This window comes from Littorina saxatilis, linkage group LG15, assembly GCF_037325665.1.
Source record: "Littorina saxatilis isolate snail1 linkage group LG15, US_GU_Lsax_2.0, whole genome shotgun sequence".
Classification (NCBI taxonomy): domain Eukaryota; kingdom Metazoa; phylum Mollusca; class Gastropoda; order Littorinimorpha; family Littorinidae; genus Littorina; species Littorina saxatilis.
The window spans coordinates 45,935,582-45,962,345 of record NC_090259.1 but is presented as its reverse complement, the minus strand read 5'-3'; the positions used below and the strand labels follow the sequence as shown (position 1 = coordinate 45,962,345).

Here is a 26,764-nt window from a genome sequence, read left to right as displayed (position 1 = left end):
CGTTACTACGTTACTATTTTTAGAATGTCACTGCACTGTCCAGAACGCTTTCCTTGCACCCGTAAGTTGTCCTCACTGTAAAAGTGCAAAGGTCGAATCAATTTATAGCCACGCGAAAAATACACTGTCATCTATCTCTATATATTTATAGATATAGATATACATATTTATATACGGCTTCTCTGTGTGTGTATGTGTGTGTGTGTATGTGTGTGTGTGTGTGTGTGTGTGTGTGTGTGTGTGTGTCAGTGTGTGTGTGTGTGTGTGTGTGTGTGTGGACAACACCTGTGGATTGTAGAGTTCTGTTTGTGATGTGGTCTGGCGGCTTTGGTGTGTCTGTATGTTCGGGTCTTCCTTTGAGAAACCATAACAGTTATTATAGGGCTTAGAAATAAGCTCTAAAATTCTCAATCCCGTTTGAGTGGACTTCGCCTTCAAAGGTGATTGTGGTGTTTCGGCACTCGGTTACATTTGGCGTCGTCGACAGGGATGGGACTCGACATGAAATGTTCAGGCCACTGAATCATTTTCGTGCTGTTCCCATTCCACCAACCTGGGAGGGACCTAAGCTTGGCGGGTCCATGGTTCGGAACTTTGGGGACAAAGTTCATTCAAAGGGGGTCGAGTGTGACAGGGAGACTACCGTCGCCCTTCACAGCAGACTCTGCACAGTTGTTCGCCTTAGAAGTTGTGAGCTAGCTATTTATAGCTAGCTCGCCAGGCAACACCTGTGGATTGTAGAGTTCTGTTTGTGATGGGGTCTGGCGGCTTTTGTCTCTCTGTATGTTCTTGCCTTTCTTTGAGTGGGCACAAACTGGTGGATGAAAATGTTCACACGTGCTAAGACGGCGAACCGCCACGCTGTCTGTCTCTGTCTCGCGATTCACCCGGCGAAGCCGGGTATTCCTCTAGTAAAACATACATGGGTTCTTCCATTGAAAATATATCTATAAAGAATCTAGGTTGGCTTTAATACAGTCTTTCCTTCTCTACTAACAAATAAAATCTAAGTCTTTTATAAACTGCTGAAAATTCGGGCATGGCCCGCAGGTACCCTGGTGACTTAACGTACTCTCCAAAAACAAAACCTAAGTCCTAATCTGCAGGAAAAATTGGGCAGGGGTTCGGGGCCTGGACACTTGACAATCGAGCGACGCTGCTCGATCACTGCTGTTGGAAACCTTAGAGTAGCGCGCACTACTCTAATTGCCTCGAGGTTACCGAGTGAACAGCGCGCACTGTTCACTATTGCAAGTGGGACTGGACTGAGCTGCGTATTGAGGACGTGGTTTATCAGGTCAGGCACACATACCAACAAAACCACACGCAACTCGATCGGCCAGGGAGAGGCACCAAGCATAGGGCATAGGTTCCCGCACCTTTTACCCAGCTCAATATATCTCTCCCCGAGTGGTCGTTTTGATGACCCTGACTCTAAAACAGGGGGGACGCATGCTTCAGGCACTTATTTAGCACCCTACTCTCTCACACGTCTCCCGACCTCATGAGGACACTGGCTTTTATAGCTAACAAGGCTTCCTCCCACGTCACCCTAGTTGGACCAATGAGAATCTCGCTCTGGCAGCGCCGGGGCAAAAGGGAGGGGAGGTGGAGGGCTCCGAGCCTGCTGCCAGCCTCGATCTTACAAACTGAAGGTAGACTTCCTCAAAAATACACAAACACTCTTCTATTAAGAAAACCCACATGAACAATGCTGTACACACATATGTCATTAAACGACTACCTCACATAGCCGGTAGACAAAAATGCAGACGAACTGCAAAACTTCCTATTACAAACTGTCTCTCAAAGACTGAGCAATTATGTCACACACAACAATACTTCTTCTTTCTCTTTTGTACACAAAACGTACACTGAACGTTCATATCAAACGGCAAATCTATGCCCATAAAAGCTGACCCGCAAAAACAACTCGTGCTCAAAGCACCAACGGCCATTGCCATAACCTGAAAAACCGTCTGCACACACCAGTTTCAATCGTCTTTGTACATTCGCATTAGCCATATATATATAATAATAATAATAATAAAAATAGCTTATATAGCGCCGCTTCACAAATTTAACTATGCTCTTAGCGCTGTACATCGAGATATAACAATTTCAATAATATAAATTTATACAAAGATGATATTATCATAATACACATTTACAAATATCACTCACGTGCATACATCCTCGTGCACACCACGCGCATACACACTCCCACTCATTAGCAAGTGCTTCCATCCCCCTATAAAGCCTATATATACATTCTACTGAATAAATGAATACATGTATGGAATATACGAATAAAAGCCTGAATATTGAGGAAAAAAAGGCAAAATAAAAGAGAGAGAGAGAGAGAGAGAGAGAGAGAGAGAGAGAGAGAGAGAGAGAGAGAGAGAGAGAGAGAGAGAGGGTAATAGAGAGAGAGAGAGAGAGAGAAAGAAAGAAAGAGAGAGTATGCCAGTGTGTGTGTGCCAGTGTGTGTGTAGAATCAGAAAACATGTACTTCAGACATGATCAGAAAAGGTAGGGCAAAAGAAATCCCAAAACTCAAACTCGAGCCACTTTGTTGTACAACTACGAGGGGTGCAAGTCCAGTCAATTAGCCGCCATCTCGGCCGGATGTTTCGGAGATGGGGGAACTAGAACAAAGGCCTCTCTGTGGTCAGTCGGCTTCTCTGGACCTGACAGGTCTCACCGCAGCAACACATGGGAAAACGATTAACTCGCTTAGTACCCAAAAGTTTTGCTAAGGAATAGAGTAAAACTCCAATCTGGCCGCACAGAAGTTGTCAGCTTAAAATGACATACTTTCCCTGCTCACGCACGGGCAATTCGTACTGTATTCCCTCTTGTACACTTACAAGGCTCACATAGAGAAAATAAGAGATACCAAAAAAATTGTATGTGCACTGCACTTTTCTCCACAATTTTAAGGCTTCAAATTCGATTACAGCGCATTTTCAGCAACAATTAGTCAAACACTGAGCAAATCATGTTTCGAGGTCACTGTCGCTCGGTTGGGGTCTATGTCGACCAAAAGAATGGGATTCACTGTAGGTCGAGTTCCTGTAGGTGGATTCTCTGTATACCTAAGACTTTAAAATTGGCAATCTTGTATACAGGGAATACCACAGGGTGTAGTTCCTGTAGCGTTTTGCTAATATCAATGAAAGTCACGTGATGCTTATATAGCGACATCGTTAGAATTTGATGTTTTTCGATCTTTTTATATTTAGTCAAGTTTTGACTAAATATTTTAACATCGAGGGGGAATCGAAACGAGGGTCGTGGTGTATGTGCGTGTGTCTGTGTGTGTGTCTGTGTGTGTGTCTGTGTGCGTGTGTGTGTGTGTGTGTAGAGCGATTCAGACTAAACTACTGGACCGATCTTTATGAAATTTGACATGAGAGTTCCTGGGTATGAAATCCCCCTACGTTTATTTTCATTTTTTTGATAAATGTCTTTGATGACGTCATATCCGGCTTTTCGTGAAAGTTGAGGCGGCACTGTCACGCCCTCATTTTTCAACCAAATTGGTTGAAATTTTGGTCAAGTAATCTTCGACGAAGCCCGGGATTCGGTATTGCATTTCAGCTTGGTGGCTTAAAAATTAATTAATGACTTTGGTCATTAAAAATCTGAAAATTGTAAAAAAAAATAAAAATTTATAAAACGATCCAAATTTACGTTTATCTTATTCTCCATCATTTGCTGATTCCAAAAACATATAAATATGTTATATTCGGATTAAAAACAAGCTCTGAAAATTAAATATATAAAAATTATTATAAAAATTAAATTGTCCAAATCAATTTAAAAACACTTTCATCTTATTCCTTGTCGGTTCCTGATTCCAAAAACATATAGATATGATATGTTTGGATTAAAAACACGCTCAGAAAGTTAAAACAAAGAGAGGTACAGAAAAGCGTGCTATCCTTCTTAGCGCAACTACTACCCCGCTCTTCTTGTCAATTTCACTGCCTTTGCCATGAGCGGTGGCCTGACGATGCTACGAGTAAAATGGCATTGCGTTTCATTCTGTGAGTTCGACAGCTACTTGACTAAATATTGTATTTTCGCCTTACGCGACTTGTTTTGATATTTCTTAGAAATTCGAGTATGGTTTGCAAGTTTTATTGAAAAACTGCACCCTGTGGGATTCCCTGTATACTAGATTGTCAATTTTAAAGTCTTAGGTATACAGGGAATCCACCTACAGGAACTCGACCTACAGGGAATCCCACTCTTTTGGTCGACATAGACCCCATCAGCGTCACTGTCAGTCGTCATTTGGTACGAGCATTGCAAATCGATTTCTTGCCGACTTTGTGCACATCACGTTCGTGTCTGTGTCTAAGACTATTTTATGGTGCATAATTATGTGTCTGAATGACTCAATTTTGTCAGGATGGCAATCAAACAAACACGTATGTGGACACGACAAGACGAACGAACAGTATCAACTCAACAAGAGTCTAGTAAAGTTTCGCATACACAACCACACACACACCTAGATGTGCCGGTAAACATGACTGAAGAGAGAGACGCAGACGCAGACGCAGATAATTTATTCAATAGGCCATGTCCCCTTATGAAGGGGTGTGAACAAACGGTTAACATTGCCGCATATAAATTAAACTCAATAGGGGCAAAACAAAAAGGTACACAATAATAATCGCACAACACATACATTACACGGCATTTAACTAAGAGGTTATACAACATATCTTAATTTAAAGGCTTTATACAAATACAGGGACATATTTCTGACAAGTTTCCAAGTTCAGGTGATGCTAAGAGCAAGCTGAGTCGAACAATGCTTGGGTTTTTGTAATATTTAAATGGGATAAATTTTTCTCTTAATTAATTTGTTCAAGAATGGACAACACAAACTGACAAAATGGACTTCATCTTCTTGGTTTTCTTTACACAGAGGACACATCAAATCATCGGCATTATAATATGAAGAGAGAGAGAGACTGAGAGAGAGAGAGAGAGAGAGAGAGAGAGAGAGAGACAGAGACAGAGACAGAGACAGAGACAGAGACAGAGATAGATGGACTGACTCAGGTACGAACGAACGACTGAACCGTGAACGAGCTTTATTTTACAAGAATAAAGGTTTAAGGCACACTGCCTTGTCTAACAACCTGTCCTTAAACAAATACAAAACATATTATATCCACTAAATAAGCATACACAAATGGAACATAGGTGAACAAGTCGCGCAAGGCGAAAATACAACATTTAGTCAAGTAGCTGTCGAACTCACAGAATGAAACTGAACGCAATCCAACGCAGACCGTATACTCGTAGCATCGTCAGTCCACTGCTCACGGCAAAGGCAGTGAAATTGACAAGAAGAGCGGGGTAGTAGTTGCGCTGAGAATGATAGCACGCTTTTCAGTCTGTACCTCTCTTCGTTTTAACTTTCTGAGCGTGTTTTTAATCCAAACATATCATATCTATATGTTTTTGGAATCAGGAACCGACAAGGAATAAGGTGAAAGTGTTTTTAAATTGATTTCGACAAATTAATTTTTATAATAATTTTTATATATTTAATTTTCAGAGCTTGTTTTTAATCCAAATATAACATATTTATATGTTTTTGGAATCAGCAAATGATGGAGAATAAGATGAACGTAAATTGGGATCGTTTTATAAAAAATTTTTTTTTTACAATTTTCAGATTTTTAATGACCAAAGTCATTAATTAATTTTTAAGCCACCAAGCTGAAATGCAATACCGAATCCCGGGCTTTGTCGAAGATTACTTGACCAAAATTTCAACCAATTTGGTTAAAAAATGTGGGCGTGACAGTGCCGCCTCAACTTTCACGAAAAGCCGGATATGACGTCATCAAAGACATTTATCAAAAAAATGAAAATAAACGTAGGGGGATATCATACCCAGGAACTCTCACGTCAAATTTCATAAAGATCGGTCCAGTAGTTTAGTCTGAATCGCTCTGCACACACACACAGACACACACACGCACGCACATAGACCACGACCCTCGTCTCGATTCCCCCCTCTACGTCAAAACATTTAGTCAAAACTTGACTAAATGTAAAAATGCTAAAACTGATGCAACCAAAATACTAGAATGACTTATATGACTTAACAGTTGGTACACCGCAAGAAAATACCGTACAATTACTATTAAGTCAAAAATATAACGTGTATAATATATATATATTATTATATGCTTTGGTTTGAGGTCGGGCGGTGTCGGGCTGTATTTAGTCAGACCGGCTGGAGGCGGCGCGTGCGAAGCGCGCGACCCGCGTGGTCTCAGTCCGCCATTGTGAGTAATCATGTTCGGTTCGGTCGAGGAAAATGTCACGTATCTGGCCTTTGCGCCAAAAGATTGCTTCTATGGAAGGACTGCAATCTGTGCAGAGAAGAACATTGAAAACCGAGTGAGTGTACAATCATTATATTTTGCTTGCAACGTAAATTCGTGTTATAGTTCCAGAGCACGACGCGACGACGCAGATTTGCCACTCGACTCTCAGTCTCACTCTCAGACCCTCCGTCACTGTCTGGTGTCGTGCTCGCCGTCTATTGTTGAAGTTCAGCTTTGTGTTCAGTTGAGTGTGTTTGACGCGCGTGTATAGATCTGCAGTACTGTAAAACGGATCGTTACAGCGCGCTTACAAAAACTAAAAATTAGACTCATGGAGGTTTGCTTGCATTTAATCAAATACATGTATGGTTGTGCTGCTTGTTAATTTGCTCTCTACAACTACATGACTGCTTGAATAAGTTTGAGGACACATGCTTCTTTTTGCAGCGAAGACTTGCAACCACCCATCCACCAATTGATACCTGATCTTTCCTCGCCCAGAGTCAGATTGTGGAAAAGGTGTGTGTGTCACTGTGTCAGTGTGTGTGTGATGCATAGAGAATACTACATTGCTTGCTGTGTCCTACCAGATTTACACGAGTTGTTTTTTTAAATATTGAACTTCGAGCGAAAGCGAGCTGTTCACTATTTGAAAAAGCAACGAGTGTAAATCTGGTACGATACAGCAAGCCATGTAGTATTCTGTTTATCCTAGTGTATTCTGTTTACTGAAAATGTCCTGCAGTCGAGGCATCTAAATTGAAGACGCTTGTTTTGGAACCTCGATCTCTTCTAAACCCTCGTGCAATCTATTACGTCTAAGCAAAGAAACGTCACTCTGAAAGTGTGGCGTGACGTATTTGTTCTAAAAAAATCGAGGGTAATTACAAAATTAGCGAGCGCAATTTTTTTCTATAATGACGTTTGTCTTGGTGACTTTGGCATCATAAGCAGTGGAAAAACAGGTCCCTGCCAGACTTGCTTGACATGACCTCATTTACATGATACACACGTGTGATTTGAACGATTATTATAGATCTCACCAGTATGTAGGATAAAATGTTTTCTTGTACCTGCCGGGCCTCTCAGCGGAAAAGCGTACACACTGTCACTGATAGGAGTGATGACTTTTTCTGACAGCCCCCCCCCCCCCCCCCCCAAATTATGAGAAACACAGTACTTAGCAAACTTTGTATCATCATGGCAAAGAGGAAAAGCTTTTTCTACACGCGTGTCAATGACGATGACACTTTTAACAATTGCCAAGCGCTGATGAAGTTTATGTATTTTTGGTGAAGGCTTGCACTGGTAGGAGTTCTTTCAAGTTAAGTACTGTGATGAATCATTGAATGCAAATGAAATGTTGGGCAGATAAATTGTTTTGCAGCAAAAAAGCAAATTTAGCAATGTTTCTGTTGTTGCATTTAATTCTTTCTGTTATTTTATAGGTGTGTTTAATTGATCCCAGAAGGACGGGCGCGGTGGCAAGACGTCGGCCTCCTAATCATGAGGTCGCGAGTCCGCCTGGTGGGTTAAGAGTAGGTGGCGGCAGTCAATTTTTTTTTTTGGGAAGAGGAAGTTTAAAATGTGTTGTGTCATAAAGTTGGCAGAAAGACTAGAAAAACAAAAAAAAAAGTAAGTGAATATCTTCATTAGTTTCTGAGATATGCCACTTCAAAGGTCGTGAAAGGCGAAACGCTCGTAATACATAAATGTCAAATCAGCATAAAGTAGCAACTTTGAAGGTCATTAGAATCAAAACTAAAGCACAGCTGTCCTTATTAATGAAACATTTCATAGATTCTATGTTATTGTCTGGCTCTAATTTTTTTCAGGGACCATGGCAGGCTGGTTTTTTTTAAAAAGAGCCTTCAAAATGGGGAAAAACATCAATTTGCCTCGCGGAACAAGGCCATTTTCTGGAATATTTCACTTTACGAAGCTATAACTCAAGAACCGTTTAAGATATTTCACTGATTTTTTGCAGACAGACAGAATATGATATAAAGGGCCCAGGAAAACAATCAAATTGCTTTAAAAATTAATACATCAGTTGATGACCACCAAAAATAACAAAAAATTTAGACGAAAACTAAAGTTTTCGAAGAACTCGTATACTGAACAAGCTACAGCTCAAAAACTACTGGAGATAAATGCTTGAAATTTTGCACACAAGCAGAATGTAATGTATGGAACTGATAGAACCAACAAACAGGAATGTACAGGTCACTTTTTCTTGACAACAAGTATCAAAGCACTCTATTTTAGACAAAATCAAGAAAAAAATTGTCGTTCAGTCCATTTAACTTCAAAATTCAGAAACAACTGAAGTTTGGCACAAACCCTAACAAACTGCTTTGTTGAGTAAACTTCATGGCAGATCAGGTACACAAGATGCTGCTCACAAAGCATAATTCTGCTTCAAATACTCCTTGAAAGCATCATATCTGGCAGGCAAATCTGACGGCGACTCAACGATAAATGCTCTGCCGGAGTTGGAGAATGGGGCAAGTGTGATGTTCCCAGCAAATACCACTGAAGCGTCTATGGAACAACTGTCTGGTCTGCTTGGCCACCTATACACTCCCTCCTTCCCTCTGGCAGACTCTAGAAAGTTTACTGTTGCAGTTTCCTCGTTCTCCACAGACATCACCTCTCCCACGAACAGACCCTCCACATAATACACCCCCACTACTTCCCCTTCTCGACGAAACACAAAGTCAGTTTCAAACTCCACTTCATCTTCGACTTCATTGTCGCCTTCTTCATTGTCCTCACTGTCGCCTTCTTCATTGTCCTCACTGTCGTCTTCTTCGTTGTCCTCACTGTCGTCTTCATCTGCGAAAGGCAAACGCCGTCTGGCTGGTTGGTGCTGCAGTGGTGGTAGCTGCCTCAACACTTCAGCGCCGAAGTACTGCCTTAGCCTGTTTAACCCTTTCAGCACTGGGACCTCTGCAGGCTGGGCTGCTCCCTCAGCCTGGGACTTTTCAGCAGTTCAGAGCTGTCTGCTGGCCACTTTCTTAAATTACTCATAACTTCTAAACTACTTAACCTAGAACCTTCATATTTCACATTAATGCTCAGAATTGAATGCAGAGTGTTGTGTAAAAGTGTAGAAGTGTTTAGTTAAATTTGTGAGTTGGATCACTATAGTAAAGAACAAAAAAATAAAAAAATAAACAATACATCACACCTAATGACCTATGAAACAACAACAACACACACATGTAAACACAGACACACACAAAATCATGCAAAAACACAAGTAAAAGTTCAGAAGTTTGTCTTACCTTAAATTTGAATTCACCTCCACATCCACACATCCTTTGAAGATCAACACCAAACACCACAAAATTATGTCACTCCACTTGGTCCTTGTCACAACACCAAACACTGCAGTGTTCCACTCACTCTGACTCCTTGTTAGTGTCACAGCCTTACTATTTTAGTTTTACAATACACAGTTATATTCTTTCTTGTTTCACAGGGTTTTTTTCTTTCTTTTTTTCTTCATTTCTCCCCTTATTAGTTTATGAAAAAAAAAAAAAAAACACAAGCGCTACACAGTCTGAAATTTGTTGTCACATCTTGAAGTCCCCTTGAAGTTTACACTCTTATTCTAATAGTTGCCAACTTTGAGTGTTCAATACACTGCTAACACACACATATTTTATGTACACAAGATAACATGGATGATGGGGGCAGGGGACAGGGGGTGTGGGCGGGGGACAGCACAGGGGAGAAGCAAAAAATCCGCAGGATGTTGTCAGGCTCACTGTTCAGAATTCCAGGTTTAGTGCCAGTTTTGCAGCTTCCTTGTAGTCCTCCTTTGTGTGGTAGATCTTGAAACACGGCTCGTAGCACATGCTTATGTTACACTGCTCGCACATGTAGCGGGTCTCCTTCTTCCGAAGGTAGCGAGCCTCTTTCTGCGGATCTCTAAAACTGCACACATGGCACAGTCGCTGTGGGTAGGCCTTGCTCTCCGTCGCAGGGATGTGGCACGAGAAGTGACGCGCTGTCAACCTCTCAGCAACAGGAGCATCACGCTTTGGTCCGTTGATCTTGACCTTGAGCGGAACGTCGCTCAGCAGCTGGCGTATCAAGTCCTTCGTGAATTCATACTGTGTTTTCGGCCGACGGACTTGCTGCTTGTACAGGATGTAGGCCTGCACTTTGGCCAGGTGAATCAGATGGAAGGCCATCCTCTTCCACCACTTGACAGTCTTCCTGTAGAAGCTGTAGTAGCCCAGGTTCTGGTCAAAGTTGTCCACACCATCCATGTTGGCGTTGTAGTCCAGGATGACGACAGGCTTGGTGACAGGAGGGGCATCCTGGTTCCTGTGGGCTGACGGCGGAGCTTCACCAGTCGCTGCAGTGTGGCGTGTTGAAAGAAAGGAGACGTTCTTTCTGTCGTTGATGCGGAGGCACAAAAGATTTCCCTTGCGCCGGAACCGGAACTCTCCTTTCTTCAGTTTCAGTTCCTTGGGGTGCAGAGACCTGGGCATGCCCACACGACCAGAAATGACGGTTCCAACTGCCATCGTGTTGTTCTGGCGCAGGTACTCATACAGAGCTACAGAGGAGAAAAAGGAGTCCATGTAGATGGTGTGGCCTTTTCCCAGGAAATCTTGTGTTAGACGTTTCACCACATTCTCCCCGTGATTCTTCTCTGGGCCATTTGGACCGGCACCGGTATACACCTGCATGCGACAAACAAATCCAGTATCGGCCTCACAGCAGCAGTACATCTTGATCCCGTAACGCGTCGGCTTGCTGGGGATGAACATTCTGAAGCTCAGACGACCACGCCATGGGATCATGGACTCATCCACAGACAGCTCCTGCTGAGGATAGTAGACATCCTTGAACCGTGTTGCCAAATGGTCGAAGAGAGGCCGGACTTTGTGGATCTTGTCTTCTCGGTTTCTGAAACAGAAATGAAAAAAATAAGGAAATATGGCAACAACCAACAAAAAAAAAGAAAAAAAAGTAAAATATATACATGCATAATATCTGTTGTTCTAATTCAGCAATTGTGTTTACATTCTAAATTTTTAATTTGAACTTTGAATACCCATGGCATTCTGAATTGTACTTGTGATCTGTATTTGTGGTTATTCTGTCTCTCTGAGTTTCACTGTTATCACATATAATTTTAGAAATACACATACACCACACAGCCCTGCACAATAAACTATGACATACTCACACAAACAAATGAGGGAAAAAAACCACACACACACATAATTCACACTGTATAAAAGAAAATAATATGCGTTGAAAATAATGAAACTTGCCTCATTCCTTGGTTGTCGACCAAGTGAAAAAATCCAAGAATGGCGAGGTATCTGTCACGCGCCATGTAGTCCCCCCAGAACGGTGTTGTGCACAGGGGATCTGTCGACCAGTACTGTTTGATTTCTGGTTTCCAGAGAAGACCCATGTTTATGGTCAGTGCCAGGAATACTTTCATTTCCTGCACAGTGACAGGCTTCCACTTGGCAAACATGGAGTGTGGGGAGGCATCGGGTCTAGATTCACAACAGTGCTGGGCATACAAATTTGTCTGATTCACAAACAGTGCTATTTGTTCTTCTCCTATAAACAGGGAGAAGAAGTCCAGACAACTGGCATTGTCATCCATGTCAATCAGCAATCCAGAATGTTTAGCAAACTGAAGAAGCTCTGGCTGAAAGTCAAGCAGACTCCAGCCATTTTCATCAGTTTCTGCAGGTGGAGGTGCTTCATTCACATTGTCAACAGCTGGTTGTGTATTTCTGTTCACTCCCCCTCTTCCTCTCCCTCTTCCTCTCCTCCTAGCTGTCACCACAGGTCGCGTAGGTGCATTCTCACTTTCAGACTCAGAACTTGTGTCATTCTCAGTCTCAAAATCAAAAAGTTCTGCGTCAAAAGCACGACCACGCCCCCTTGCCAGTCGAACAGGTCTTGTGGTTGAATTATCGCAGGATATTCCAGTTGAAGTCGAAGCCTGTGGTTCTATCGAAGCAATGTTGAATGCTGGTGCATTGTTCGACGAAGTTTCAGTACTTTCACTCGATTCTGATCGCGAATCCTCGATATCAGGATCAAAATCGCTGTCATCGTCACCAATTATCTCATCCAGTACTTGCTGGGCAGTGAAGCGTCTTCGCTTATCCATTGTTTCGACAAAAATCGAAGAAAACGTGATCAAAATCCAAAATTAGCGCGCACTTTCTAGCCTTTGTTATCGCAAACGAAGTTTTAGACGTAGTAGCCTCCCTTTTCTCATTAATATTCATGAGAATGACGTATCAAACGGGTTGCAACGAAACGGGTTTGAGCGCCCGTAGATTCTACCGGCACAGGCGCTGGTGAGCATTCAGAGGCGCCGGTAGAATCTACGGGCGCAGTGCTGAAAGGGTTAAGACCTCCAGGGGTTTTCCAGTGACTTGAAGGAGAGGTGACTTCTTCCCAAGAACAAGCTTCTGGAATAGGACTTCAGCTCGCAATCCTGTCTTCAAACTGGCACTTGTGGTGCACACCTGGAGCATGCGGTCCAGATCATCCGCGCTGGTGCAAGGGCCATTATGGAGTTTCAACGTGTCAAGGATCTCTGTCTGTTTCTGTGTCCTTTTCTGCTCCTTGGTGTCCCTTTTTCGCTTTTCCGCCTCCATCAACTCCCTTCTCTTTGTGAGCGTGTTTGCCTGCAACTGCTGATGCTGTTTCCTCAGCGATTGGGCCTTCTTTGCCGACATGCTCATCATATTCTGCTGATCTTCATGAGACTGATGGAGAAACCAGTTGGAGATGGATTTGTTTTTCTTCAACATGGCAATGGTAGAATGGTGATGTAGGCTTCCATTTCTCCTTTTAAAAAGGGAAAAGTCCAAGTCTGCAAAGCTCTCCTCAGCAACGAGGTTTGTGACAAGTGAATGAGCAAGCTTCTGGCGCAACTCTTCGTCTTCACAACTGTGGTACTTGCCCCCAGGAAGAAAGTCAGCCAGTTGTCTTTCTGTAGCTGTCATCATCGCCTTGGCCAGTTTCTTCAGCACCACTTTTACCAGTTCTGCTTTTTCTTCGCTGATAGCAAGGAGTGACTGAAGTACGTTTGGCTGCTCCTGGAAGTGGATCCCTCTGAAAACTGGTGGGCAGTCCGGCGACAGGGCTGATGATGGGTCATCCTGCCAGGCACGCAGAGTATCCACTAGGTCACCAACAAATTGGTAGAAGTCCAAATAATGGACTTTAGTTCCCAGTAGCTGCCAGTAGGGTCCTGTGAACAGAGGCACACAGGACTTTAAGAAAATTGACCAGTGTAAAGATAAGTTAAGAAATGTGGAGCTTTGTGTCTCCAGTCAAAAGTGGAAAGAACATTAATCAGTCTGAACGTTCTGTGAGTCTGTCGAGCCATTTCCTAAAACTAAAAGTAACTGAAAGAATGTTTTTTTTATTTCGTATGTTGTATTTTTTGTATTGTTTGTTTTTGTTTTCTGTATATTCTCCATAATCATTTTCAGTATAGATGTGCTGATAGTGATAGCCAGTTCCCTTGTCTAGCTTACCTGTAATCCTGAAGTAGATCAGACCCAGAGCAACGAGGTGGACATCAGTTGTCTCGTCCTTGGAGTCGGTGACCACTGTCTGTACTTTCTGGTTGCGATGTGGCAAATAGATCTCAAGGCAATCCTGTACCTCCTGGCGATGGTAATGCAAACTTGCAGCCCCTGTAAAACAAAAGCAAAAAATACAAATAAGTAAAAAGAAAATGTCCAAGAGAGAGAGAGAGATGAAAATGATGTCCTGAACATTTAACACAAACAAACCCAAGTGAATCCTATGATGCCCTAAACAGCTACTGAGGATAGTCAGGAAAGCAGAAATGCATTCACCAACTGGATACCAAAAGGGAAGTGTGAAATATTTTTTCTACCTTGAAAGGTGTTGTTGAAGCGGTTTTCACGGAAGCTGGAAATTGTAGATGGTCTCTGAGCAATGGTCGCACAATACGCCAACCAGGTATCCCTACATCCATTCTTGTCGTCCCCACGGGGTCCAAGGCAGTCACACGCAAGACGAATGAACCTAAAAAAAAAAAGGTCACAAACATTAGTTCGAACAAGGTTATACATAACTTTAGGGTTATATTTATAATGGTCCGAGAGCTAAGATGGCTTTACTCAGACCAAAGGTTAACTGATTAATGGACAGTGGAGCCAGGCTCTCTATCTCTCTGTTTAACTAAAAACAAAAATTCTTAACAATTCAAAACATCTTGTGTAAAACAACAACAACAACAAATTAACATTGAACAAAAGCAAAACAGATTATATTTGTTATTTACCCAATCATCAAGTTTAGAAATATGTGACAAAAATGTAATTACCTGTACACGAGGCATTCACCAGCTCTGCGGAAACCAGGTGGAATCTCAGGTCTTGTCTTGTCCTCTTCTGCCAGGGTCTTCTTAATTTCGGAGGCAAGGCCTAGCAGAAAATGGGCGTTGCAGTGCAAGAAGTTCATGCCGTCTTCTGTATCCAATAGCAGTCGTCGCTCCTCCTCCAGTGCACGGCCATATGATTTCATCACTGCAGCACGGTCAGACATCACGGTGCTCAATCCTGAAAGTAGTTGCAGGAATTTCTCTTGTGCTTCCTCACCAGAGGCTGAGAGATCACTGACCTCCTCAAGCATTTGGATGGTGACTTCAAGAAGACTAGAGGTGTCTTCCCTGGCAAGGGGAGTGTATCCAAGAGACAAGGTTCCCTCTGGTGTATTCACAGATTGGCTGATATACTTGTTTCCACTACGGGATGTGCCATCAATGTGAAGGTCATAGTTGTCTTGTTCCATCAAGACGTCCATCACATGAGCTTTTGTTATGACGTGCGCCTGGTCGCTGAACCGAAGAGCAGATCTTTGTGATGGGAGGTCAGTCTCTGGAACACGTGCATTCAAAATATGCCACACTACTGTTCTGATCACCTCTCCACATCTGGTTGCAGGAACCTCGCACTCACCAACAAGTGCCATAACACAAACCTTTGCTTCATGCAGAAAATTGCCTTTTTCATCTTTAAGACGAACAACACGCTCCTGTTCTGCAGCATTTTCGTTTCTCTCTTGGGTTAGTAGGTCTACAATATCCTGCTTGAGCTGGTTTATTTTCTTGTCGGACGATGCTCGAAGCCTTTCTTTATCCTTTCTTGCGTTAGAAGCCCTAGTTTGCAGTAACTTCTTGTCCTTACGAAGTTTTCTTATGATACGATTGCATCCCATGTTCATGTGTTGTGTTATCACTGCTTCCTGACGCTTGATTTCCATCTCTTTTCTCTTGTTTCTTTTGTAGAAATTTGTGCGTTTGATGTGTGTAACTGTTGCCCTCGCAGTTCTCAAGGCCTCTTCCTTGTTTTCAACAAGCATCTTCATATCCTGCAACCGTTTTTTCAGTGTCTTGATTTCTTCCTCAAGGGCCAGGAGCTGTTGGTTTTTCTCCTTTGTGGACTCTTGGAGAATGTTGTTGGCATTTTGCACTGCCTTCAGTTGTAGCTCTGTGTCTTCAAGCTGCCTTCGCAGTCTGGCGTTTGTACACTGAGATGCAGAGAGTGATTGCTCAGTACTGGTCTGTTGTGTCAATGTTCTTTGTGGTGGGCCTTGTGGGTGAAGTGAATTGAACTCCTGGTCCAAGAACACATTCATGTTGGCAGAACCATTCTTGTGATGAAGACTTTTGGAAAGGCCCTTGTACTTAGTCATGACATCATTCAACTTCCTGCTGAGGGTTTGGTCTGAAATTGTGCTAATGTTTGCTCCAAGGTTTTCCAACACTGCGCGTGTGTTGACATGCATTGTTATCTTGCTGAATGTCATCAAATCAACTACCACTCCATTTGAAACCAAAGACCCAGTAGGCAGTTTCAGCTGTTTCATCAAGCTAGGATCCATGAGATGTTTGCGCTGAATACCTAATTTCAACAAGTGTGGGCCAATGTTTCTGAATGAGATGATGGACTCCACATTCAAACTGAAGAAGTAGTCAAGGTCTTGTGCCTTCAGTGCATCTTTGATAGCTCCTTGTATTTCACTTTTAAGTGAAACCCCCTGTAAGGGGTCGCCTTCTGTAATCCGGTTGAAGGTGTCCTCCACTGTGTCCCATGTGAGCGAATACCTGCCAAAATAATCAAAGGGGCATTGTCATCAATTCCAGACAACACATAAATTGATGTATGAAATGAAAAAAAAAAAAAATTGGTCATTTATAACGCGCTTTATACAACCAGTGAAGGCCGTCTCAAAGCGCGAAGTCGGATGCTCTACCCACTCGGCCACCGGGCGAAGATAACTTGAAAAGTGGTATGAAATTATTTCATGTGTGGGGGGAAAGTACATACCTTCTACGAAGTGACTCCAGCTGCAGCAAGAGCTTATTGGTCGCAGGCTGAGGCTGAAGTTTGGGGGGACGACCTCTCCCACTGCCAGGACCGGTGCTAGTTGTGAAAGTGATCACCTTCTGCATGTGTTCGTCATTGGCTGAAAATGTATAAAATAATAATTTAATGATAATAATAATAACTAAAAGAAGAAGAAAGAAGCCAAAATGAAACTAATTTCAACTTTCAAATACAAAAGAATAGTTTCAGTAGTGAAGCAAATCCAAAGTTTGTGACCATATGACTAGGACAAATACCTGATTAATAAATCCTTTCTGAAATAATTTGTGGTTAAATCCTATTTTATTCTCTGAAGATGCCACTCAGAAGAAAAACGACTGAAGCCAATATCTTGAAACATGTGAACGACTAGGCCTACTGAACTAGCAGACGACAGAAGCTGACTCGATCTACCACTTCCGGTTTTAGTAAGCTAACGTTTTTGTCTATTTTACCCCCACCAAAGTTAAATCATCACAAAACAATACACCAATCATTTCTACAACTACTCTTCCTTTGTTTCAAATCTTGACTTGGAACAATAAATCGCCTGAAAAAAGACACAGAACATGTTTTTGTCTCTACCCATAACACAAGAGCCCGATCGGCATGGATCGTATCCACTCGCAACTTTTAGCTTAAAATCTAGCCATTCTTACGTGAAATTAGCACCTTAAAACTTTACAAGTACCGAAAATAGATGTTTATGAATACGATTATCGACAAACTTACCAACAATGGTTGCGATTTTCTCGAACAGTGTCGCGAAGTTTAGGCACGGCGACGTTGGAAGACCGTGTTCTGTCGCCATGTTTAGAGCTACGTGTCAAGGTCGCAGGGTTGCCTCTTTTGATTGGCTGTTGCTCGGCGTGTACGTCATGCATTCTTTAGTTTCGAACACGACCGAAACCTCTAGAAAACGCTGTTTCCATCGAATATATGATTGTGGGGTCGCAAATATGCCCCAATCCCGTAATTCAGCCGAGAAAGTGACCAAGCTATTTTTAGGTGTTTTCATCTCGGATTTTTTCATAAACCCTACTACCTAGGAAAAATAAAAACACACGTAAACAAAGCCTGCTTTGTCTTGTTTGACTTGACACACTTTTGTTCAAGTTAAAAATAGACATGCACAGACAACAGCGGGATTTCCCAGATAGGTGTTGGTTTGCTTGAGCTCAAAATGGCTGCAGGCCTAATGGCGTCGCGGTTCGTGATCCTAAATATTAGGCATTTCTGCCTACTCCTCTCACTCACATGTTCTCATTCACACCAAAAGAAGGCAAAGACAAGGCAGAATGAACTTCAAAGTATTTATTGGGCACATTTTCAAGACAAATCAAGCAAAATGTTGTTGATAAAACATGGTGTGAAAATTAGTGCAAAAAGCAGGTTTCCCTGCATGACTGTAAAGAGGCTGCCGCCACCTATTAAGAGTGGAGATTTTTCCGATCTCCCAGGTCAACTTATGTGCAGACCTGCTAGTGACTTAACCCCCTTCATGTGTACACGCAAGCACAAGACCAAGTGCGCACGGAAAAGATCCTGTAATCCATGTCGGAGTTCGGTGGGTTATGGAAACACGAAAATACCCAGCATGCCTACTCAACGAAAGCGGAGTGAAGCTGACTATGCTCTCAGAGTATAGTTTGGGGAACCCAAATGGGCAAATGAGCTCACACGTAACCAGAACATTCTGGAACGCTGAAGAAGATCCCAGAAGGGTTGTGATCTCAAATAGTACAGGGAGGGACTGGGCTGGAAGTTCTGGGGCAGGCTGGGCAAGAACTTCAGTTCAAGAAGTGCAGAGAATGGCTGAGCTGGAAGTGTAGGGAGGGGCTGGGATTCCATGTCATCGAGATATGTTGTCATGAGGTCATCATCATTGCTTGAACAGTCACTTTTTTCTTCTACAGAGAAGATGTGCGTAGCCTCATCAACTCGGAACAGCCATGGATTGTAGTGGAGGATACAAAGCCCTTTCTTCTCCACCGCCCTGCCCAGAGCAACACCCAGCTGACCCCGCATCGTCATCTGACTACAATCAATTTCAACCATAGGTAAGGACATGCCTTGAGCCATATGGACTTTAGGGCAAAGGCCGGCTTCAAGGGAAATTGGAGTCTGGGCGCAACATTTCTACGTTGATCTGGATTAAATAAGGCGAAGAGATGGCGTGATAATACAGTTTCTCAGTGTAAGCCCTGAAAGTTCACCTTTCACTCGCATTTATTGATGTGACCCACCTTGTTGCTGTTGAAAATAGCCATGATGATGCTGAAGATAGCCTTGTTGCTGTGGGATAAGAAAGCCTTGTTGCAGTAGGAGATATAAGATAGCCTTGTTGCTGTGGGAGATAGCATTAATGCTGTTAAAAATAGCCATTAAATGCTGTTATATTCAATGAATTGGCTGATAATATCTTACTTCGCTGCCTTGCTTGATCTTGCTTTTCAATGAATCCGACAGACCGTCAATATCCTCGACCTATGGCAGTTCTACGTTGTAATTCCTCTGCAAGTCTTTTGCCTTGTTGCTGTTGAAAGTAGCATTGATGCTGTTGGAAACAGCCTTGATCATGTTTGAGATAGCCGTGTTGCTGTTGAAAATAGCCTGGATGCTGTCAAACTAGCCCCGATGCTGTTGAATTAGCATTGATGCTGTTAAAGTGATAATACCTAAGGGGAAAAGGCCTTCAGATCACCTTCAAAGCTTCACCATCAGATGATTTCTGCGTTATAGATGGTACTACCAAGCAGGTGGACAAAATTAACTTTGCAAGTTCAACAGTTTGTGAAGATTAATCAATTGTCGCAATATCAAAGGAAAATGCACTGTTTGTGATGTTTCTGTTGGTGATATAATACGATGGGGATATAATATGTGTAGGGTTCAGAGCATTCTTACCGTTCATATTTAGTACCAGACTCCCCGATGAGTGAAGATACAACACGAGAAACATACCACATTTATTTTGAAAATGTGCTAACCGTCGACCAGTCCTTGGAGTCAATTCAAGGGGCGTCACTCTGCACAGTCAATCCGTCGAAGCATGACTGAAGGGGCACTGTCATGTTCATTCCTTCTCAGCTGCTCAGCCTTTTAAGGAAGATGTTTGACTTCAGTTCGATGATGTGTGCGTAGGTCATGTGCACATGCTACCAACTCTGTAACATACAGAGCGCACACCATGAGCATATGCACAACTCAAACAATTCCACATATCCAAATCTGGACACGTTAAATTAATGAAAAAAAACACATCATTACTTCAACAATACACCAAGGAAATTATTGCTTTATTCGCACTAGGGTGGTAAGGTGTTGTTCTGGAGTGATATTCAAGAAGAAAAAGAATTTGAGGTGGTTTCAGATTCTGAAGCCGTTTTAGCGCAGCCACCACCGTAGTGTGTGTCTGTAGCTGTCCCAAAACAGGCCCAAAGCCCGTATGCCCATAGGGCAGACCATGTCCACAGTTCGCCGGCAACCCAGCGGAAGCAGCGGGAACCGCGGAAAACCCCGGAGGAACCGGAAGTGAGGCAGCAGCAGCAGAGCTAAACCATAGCTGCTGCTGAGCCGCCTGTGGGCTGAAGCCCGAAGGCAAGCCCTAGGCCGGAACCGGAAGTGACAGCGTCATGAGAACTTCCGGCCTGACCCACACTTCCCGTCGAGGACGGAAGCGCAGCTACCGGAAACGGCCGCTGAGTAAGGGCATAGCTCAAACCGGAAGGGGCCGTGGGCTGCCCGCGAACCGGTGAACTGACACTTCCGGCCGGAGCCGAAAGTGGAGCTGTCGTAAACGACTGCTCACGTAAAGAGCTGCTCGAGCCGGACGGGACCATGGGCTGTGCGCGAACCAGCGAGTAGCTACTTCCGGAGACCGGAAGTGCAGCTGCCGCAAGCGGCTGCTGCGAGCACCTACCTTCAACAGGCCGCGTCCCGGAAGGGACACGCTCAGGCGTACCTCCGCAAGCGGAAGCCGCCGAGTACCGGCCAAGGAGAGAAGTAAGTTCCGGTGGGTGAAGTCCATGAACGTCACGAACGCCGGAACCCGACGGCAGAGGCGAAGATCCGGTGTGAGAACATCCGGAAACGGCCGACATCGGAAGTAGAGACGCCAGCGAAAACTGGTCACCCACCCCCGGCAGGGAGGCAGCGCTGGCAAGAGAGTCAGAACGACTCATTTCCTCCCTGACAAGGGTGCGTATCTCTGGAAGTAGAGAGGAAAGCAACGAAGACACCAGAGCACTAGACTCTGGTGCCGGCAAAGGCGTGCGCGCAGGAGCCCTAGGGGCAGAAACGGACGCCTGAGAGCCCGAAGGGGTCACTTTAGGTGTAACTCCCCTAAGTTTTGGGAGAGGTATAGGAATACCTTTTATCGTACAAAACACTCAGACACAATCAACCACTCTTACTCTAATCACTGACTCCACACCCAGGCAACATTCAAACCAAAGTTTATTATTTACACACACGACATCACCGCATTCACATTCACACCCAATCACAATCGCTCAAAATCAAAGATAGATGAAGTAGGAAGAATTATCTTAAAGTTTTAACGAAACAAAATGGCTATGAGAATTTATAACTTGATACTAAGAGAACTGTAAATACCCCTAAATATTACCATTTACCACCTTAATTCCCTAATCCCGAAAAATCAAGATGTCTCTTTATAAATTTATCTCAACTCAAAATCCGCTTATCTTCCCCTACATTAATCAATTAACCCCGTTATTTATTAACTAACTCTTATTTCTAACTTATGTTTACACTAATACCTCGTGATAGGGACTACCGACGTTTACTGCTACACTGCCTTCAACCTTGATGCATAAGATCAACGCCAAACGCAGCTACACATGAAACCAGTAGGCCCAGCCACCAGTAATACTAATTAACTTAACTTTAAATAACAAAACCCTCAATTCTCTTCCACTTATTTCAACACAATAAGTGGTACGAACATTAATTCATCAATAACACACTCACACTAATCCACCACGTAACAACTTTACTTCATAACAACAAATTACCATATCACTACATAATTTTCTCTTCGTGCGTAGTGATCATGACGTTTCACATCAAAGTCCAGTTTCAAATCTCGCCGATCCACAAAATCAAAAGTCGCTCGGAAAAATAAAGACACTCCAGATTAATCCCGTTGAAATGTAATTAACCAGGCCTGGTACTAAATTACTAACCTAATATTTAATTAATAGTCAATTTCTACCTGGTTTCCTCTAACACTTGCAAAATCTCCATGTCTTTAATGTATTTAAACTAACTTATAGGTCACAGTGCTTATTGAAGCCACAGCTGCATAACTCAGGCACACAGATGCCATAATATATTCTTGTGCACAGACTGCTTGTGGCAATAAAATGCCAGCACCTCCACCACTTTACCCACTGACGGTGGGCCACCTCACCTCCACAGCTCACACTTGCGACACACCGGTGGTCAAAAACCCCACCAGCTAACACGCCTTCATCCCGGGTATAGAGCCGGAAACATCTTGCACCCGGAACCTCATGCTGTCTCTTATGTCGTTCGTCTCTCTTGGCTTGGACTCTCCCACAGCCCCGCTTCTGTGCTTGAACGCTGTCGTAGGAACAAAGCCAAGTATAACTACTTGTTCCCCCAACAATATTTCAATTATCTCCCCTTACCCACAAAGTCCATAAATTGACTCTCCTAATAACAATATCTCCCTCATTAGACTTCCCATAATTATCAATACTCATCAACTTACAAAGTCCCCTCTTTACTTAATTACTCATTAATTACCATAATTAACTACTTAATTAACCACCCTGGCCATCTCATCAAAGTTACTATTTAACTTTAACCACAACATCATTATCAAAATACCAGAGTCCCAACATGACCAATTATGTAATAATTCTTACAATTTTCACTCCCTTAAATACCTAATTATAGTCTTTACTTTTATACAATTGTAAATACACCATCATCAATATAAATGTAAAAAATATTTACAACTCCCATTTCACAAAGTCAATACAACATGGCTGCCCCCATAATAAACAATTCCTATTCCATTATTTGACCCAACCATTCACAAGCAGCCCCTTCACAAACAACGCCACTTCCCTTACCCCTTATGAATTTAAGTCATATTACATAGTGGCACCTCGTTCTTCCCTCTTTCTCTAACCGTGATGACGTCACATATTTACAACCAACTTCTGTCTTGACAGTGAACTCCCGTTTACACCTCCCGTACCTCGTGTCCAATTTTCCGCACTTGCAACTACTACACGACTCATTCTCTGGAGTTAACGCTCTCTACCTTAAATACACCCTCCATAAAAATAAATCCTTCCCACACATGAGTTCACTCGCAGTAACTGCTGACACCTCTTTTCTTCTTTCCACCAGCCTACTCGCTCTCCACACTTCTTGCACAATGAAAAACTGTCCACCCCCTTTCCCTCGTTTCCCATTCCCCCTCTCCCCTTTCTACCCCAGACACCCTACACATAAAATGACACCAACCAAGGAAACTAAAAAACTAAAACTCTCTCATACACAAACATTTTCGAACCAACAAATTTTGACCCTGAGCACGGAAGGAGAGAAAAACTACAGAATTTCAACACACCTTGCCGTTCGAGGACTGACCACCCGTAGAACCCTTGAAGCCACACCAAGACAGCTGGAACACAACTTGTCTCCGGGGTTGTATAAAACATCAACACGCCGGTCGGCCGGATAGAGCATTCACATCAACCATCCGTTTCCTTCACAGTTTTACACAGCAGTGACCTTCGAGCCTGTGACTCGTTCACGCACCACGCAACACCACGTGCGTGAATACCCTCCCGCGATTGGCTGTCCATATCCACGGACACACACTGAGTCACTGTATAGGCACTCATCTAAGCCAAAACCGCACGAAACCCAGCTCATGCACGAATTACAAAATAAGTCATGGCTGGACTTGGGCAGAGTTTGTGACATTAGGAGGAGAAATCGAAACGGAAAAGACAGTATTAGTCTTAGGATCAGAGACGACTACCACGGGGTTCTTACTAGAAGAACCAGAAGCAGAGGATTTAGGCTTGCCGGGGCCCTTGCCCTTACTCTCAGCCTTCCCCCCCCTCTTTTTCTCACCGTCCGCCATGTTAAGACGGCGTGAGCAAAGTAACTACTGAACAAAACTAAGTCCACCGGACGAAAAATTCAGCAGAAACAAACGGACTAGCACTAACTTAAAAGCAGCAAAAAGCCGCTACACAAACAGCGCTAAGCAAACATTCACAGTCCGAAAGCGGACAGAAACGTACAAGTGTAATCAACACGTGCTAGTCACAAAATGGCGACCGACAAGGAGGCCACGAGCAAAGTAACTACTGAACGTAACTAAGTCCACCAGACGAAAAATTCAGCAGAAACAAAAGGACTAGCACTAACGTAAAAGCAGCAAAAAGCCGCTAAACAAACAGCACTAAACAAACGTTCGCAGTCCGAGCACGGACAGAAACGTACAAGTGTAATCAACACGTGCTAGCCACAAAATGGCGACCGGCAAGGCGGCCACAAACGAAACTACTGCAGAAACTTCTAAGTCCCAAGTTCGTCAGAATAACAGTAGAAACGCAACATACAACAACAAGGAAAGATCTCACCAACTGGAAACCAGCTAAGAGAAGAAGACGGGAGCCGAGGCCGGAGGGTGTCAGGCTGACAAACAAACGGCCTAGGAGCGCTAGCGAAAAGACGACCTGTCTCTCTGGCTGAAAGGAGTCGAATGAGGGTGTCTCCTACTGGGTACGAGATCTGTGGCGTGATACGCTACGGGAGGCAACCCAGGGTAGCAAGCTTGCTACTTTTTTAGCTTGGGTTGCTTCCCTTAGACTATAGACGGGATAGCGTTTTTCAGTCAACCTAGTCCCGCAGTGGGGCACTGCGGTTATGAAATTAAAAGCCCCTCCTGTTTTTGGAACCGCAGGAGCTTTCTAGTTTGCTGTTAGGTAGATTTTTGGTTCCTCTTTCCTGTCATGCTCTCTTTTTCTTCATGAATTCTTTTCTTTTTTCTGCCTTCTTGCTCATTCACCTGTATTTTTTCCAAAAATCTCTTCTCTTGCTGCTTGTCTCGCGATTCATGCATAGTTTAATCTGTTAGTGTTCTGATGTAAGTCCAGCAGTAGATAGGTTAAGCCTATTTTAACATACTGGAAACTGGTAATCTTCCAGTAGGTATTAATTTAGTTTTACTAAAGCCTGCTGGGACACAAGTAATGGGTTAGTGCATTTGTAAACAGGAATCGCTTGACAAGTGGCCCCCTTCATCCCCCCCTTCCTCGTCCTGATATGGCTCTGCGTAGTCGGCTGGACGTTAAGCAACAAATAAACAAACAAACAAACAGTCAACCTAGCATCTCGACTGCGTCAATGCTAATATGTGACTCGGGTAAGTATATTAATCAAATGAAAATTTAATTAAACATATTCGATTTTAACTGGTATTCACGCGTCCCCCTCTGAACGCTGTTAGCTAACAAGATTGTCTATTCATAAACCACGGGGTTTCCCTCACTTCCTGTTGAGTGCGCACGTGCAGTAGGTCTTATCCGCCTTCATTGCTTTTATTCCGCGAACGAACACGTGTGCATTACATTTACTTCAGTCGACGTGTACGGAACATCCATCGGACAAGCGAAACTGGACTGACAGCGAAACGCGGACAAATACGAGATATTGCTCGCGAAAGATTTCAACCGATGCTTGATCATACCGGCTTGTGGATCGGCACGGTTGGCCTAGTGTATGTATGTACATATACCTGCCCTGTGTCAATTGAAAAATACATTTACTCACACCTAGTTTGACATTATGCCCAAATGACTTTTAGACCTCTTACTATTAGGTGCAAAAACCCTGAAGACTAAACGTCCTTTTGATTTCAGTTACTTTTTTGATTCAATCACCTGAGCTTTTGGGGACCTTCAGGCCCACTGCATGGCGTGTTGGAGAGGAGTCCAGCAATCCTGACACCCTGTCGATGTCCAGCAATCCTGACACCCTGTCGATGTCCAGCAATCCTGACACCCTGTCGATGTCCAGCAATCCTGACACCCTGTCGATGTCCAGCAATCCTGACACCCTGTCGATGTCCAGCAATCCTGACACCCTGTTGATGTCCAGTTCCTCCAAATCAATGGGACATGGCGATGAAGGCTAGAACAGGAAAAAGAATGGTGGCGTCTTTTAAACATTGAGGTGGCCAGAGGGAGAGGGTATTTATAGCCATGAAAAGGGTGGTCCCCTCTAGTCCAGGAAAAAAATATCAATTGTAACCTGGCAACCATCCTGGGCTGCCATAGCAATTAAAATATGCCCAAATAAAATTTTCACAGGCACTACAAAAAAAGTATTGAGCACAGGAAGTAGCCAAAGCCTTTGAGAATCCCCCCCTCCCCCCCCCCCTCCCAAAAAAAAAAAAAAAAAATCAAACACTATCATAACATATATAAACTTACAGTCGATGTACCGGTGTACACATCCATTGACCGCAGCATTTCTTGGTGATGCACCAGCTGTTTTTGTTTCTCCGTATTCAGAACAACAACGGCAGGTTTTTTCTTCACTGCAAAAGTAAGTATAAATAAATAATAAAATGGAACAAATCTTCTGGTGACTTGTAAAGGATGCATTAGCTGAGAATGAAAAATAAGTTTTTACTCTGCGGCCTGCAAAGCACACAACTAGGGTAAGCTAATATTTTAACAAATCATCCTTAGCTAAGCTTATTGCGGATTCTGTTTCTCCTTTTACCCTTGTTAAGTGCTTCTTGTATAGAACATAGTCAATTTTTGTAAAGATTTTAGTCAAGCAGTATGTAAGAAATGTTAAGTCCTTTGTACTGGAAACTTGCATTCTCCCAGTAAGGTCATATATTGTACTACGTTGCAATCCCCTGGAGCAAATTTTTGATTTGTGCTTTTGTGAACA

At 43.2% G+C, this 26,764-nt stretch overlaps 2 long non-coding RNA genes across 2 annotated transcripts in view; both read left to right on the top strand.

Annotated features, from left to right (window-relative positions):
- LOC138949474 (uncharacterized) overlaps positions 1-26,764 on the top strand; it is a 51,523-nt gene that overhangs the window by 2,150 nt on the left and 22,609 nt on the right. The window lies entirely within an intron of this gene.
- LOC138949466 (uncharacterized) lies at positions 4,620-26,230 on the top strand. Its single transcript, XR_011450293.1, has 3 exons — positions 4,620-6,438; positions 18,694-18,837; positions 25,720-26,230. It is a non-coding gene; the product is annotated as an uncharacterized lncRNA (long non-coding RNA).